Below are 2,115 nucleotides of genomic sequence, written 5' to 3' on the forward strand. Positions count from 1 at the left end.
TATATATAACATCTTCTTTATCCATTCATCTGTTGATGGACAGTTAGGTTGCCTCCATATCTTGGCAATCGTAAATAGTGCTGCTATGAACGTTGGGGTGCACATATCTTTTTGAATTAGTGTTTTTGTTTTTGTTTTGTTTGGATAAATACCCAGGAGTGGAATTGCTGGGTCATATGGTAGTTCTATTTTTAGTTTTTTGAGGAATCTCCATACTGTTTTCTGTAGTGGCTGCACCAACTGACATTCCCACCAACAGCGTACAAGGGTTCTCTTTTGTACACATCCTTGCCAACACTTGTTATTTGTAGACTTTTTGATAATAGCCATTCTGACAGGTGGGAGTTGATACCTCATTGTGGTTTTGATTTGCATTTCCCTGATGATTAGCAATGTTGAGCATCTTTTCATGTGCCTATTGGCCATCTGTGTAACTTCTTTGGAAAAATGTCTATTCAGGTCATCTGTCTATCTTTTTTTTTTTTGGTGGTACGCGGGCCTCTCACTGTTGTGGCTCTCCTGTTGCGGAGCACAGGCTCCAAACGTGCAGGCTCAGCGGCCATGGCTCACGGGCCCAGCCGCTCCGCGGCATGTGGGAACTTCCCGGACCGGGGCACGAACCCGTGTCCCCTACATCGGCAGGTGGATTCTCAACCACTGTGCCACCAGGGAAGCCCGGTCTTTTAATCTGGTTGTTTTTTTGATGTTGAGTTGTATGAGCTGTTTATATATTTTGGATATTAACCCCTTATCAATCATATCATTTGCAAACACTTTTTCCCATTCAGTAGAGGTTGTCTTTTTGTTTTGTTGTTGGTTTTCTTTGCTGTGCAAAAGTTTTTAAGTTTAATTGGGTTCCATTCATTTATTTTTGCTTTTGTTTCCTTTGCTTTAGGAGACCAGAAAAAAAAAAAAATACATTGCTACAGTTTATGTCAAAGAGTATTCCACCTATGTTTTCTTCTAAGAGTTTTACGGTTTCTGGTTTTCCATTTAGATTAATTTCTAATACCAACACTTTTTTTTTTCCCAACAGATAGAATGAAGAAGATTTGCTTTGGTAACAAAGCTACTAGAATTCAGACTAAGAATCAAACTTTTAAATGAAACCCAGTGGGAACTCCTGATTTTTAGTGTCCTAATTAGACATTAGCAACTGAAGTTAAAATTTCTTTTAACCCTTTAAATTTCAGTTTCCTCCTTGGAATGCCACTGAGAACAAGCAAATGATAAGCTAAGATGGTTGGGAATTGTTTGCATGGTGAGCCCAATCCAACAGGCATTGACAAAGAAATACAGAAAACTTATGAGCTTAAAAGTGAGAAAGGCTAGGGAATTCCCCGGCAGTCTAGTGGGATGCAGCCAAAAAACAAAACAAAACAGAACAAAACAAAACAAAAAAGGTGAGAAAGGCTAGAAAGTACAAGCTGACTTTCTATGAGTCACAGGCGTTCAACCTGTATTTCTCATATTTGGTCAACACCCTCTATCAAAGTCTTTATACATTCTGGACTTTCAGAAAAAGCCAAAAAATCACATACTTCAAGAGGCGTGAAAGTATATTTCAAGTTAGTCCCTCTAATTACAAAATGTTAGCCGAAAAAGAAAATTTCCATAACTAAACTCTTAAATTGAGTTCAAAAATCTTTTCTACTTAAAAAAGGCACCACAAAACATTTATAGAACTGTACAGAGAAAAATGTCCAACATAATCTGAATTTCTTGATTCTAGTGTTTGACCAAACCCAGTATATATTTAACAATCAATTTGCTTTCCAAAAACCAAAATTTAAAGGAAAAAAGACATTTTATCTTCCTAAATATAAGTGGTATAAAACAAAACCAGTCAGAAGCATAACTGCCTTTAACTAAAACCAAATAAAGAAGAACCTAGATGATACAAATTTACTTAAATTAAAACATTACAGTATACATGTATGTGCATACATGCGGGAAAAATATCATATAATCTGTAAGAAGTGAAATATGTATACCCTATTTATATAACAAAGGCTGAGAAACTTAAACTCCTAGATCACATAATACCTCATCAAAACTTTTTTTAGTCCATAGACTAATCCCTTGAAGGTAGCTATTAGATGAAACAACAAGAGC

Source organism: Lipotes vexillifer, unplaced genomic scaffold (assembly GCF_000442215.2).
Source record: "Lipotes vexillifer unplaced genomic scaffold, Lipotes_vexillifer_v1.1 scaffold1073, whole genome shotgun sequence".
In the NCBI taxonomy this organism is placed as follows: Eukaryota; Metazoa; Chordata; class Mammalia; order Artiodactyla; family Lipotidae; genus Lipotes; species Lipotes vexillifer.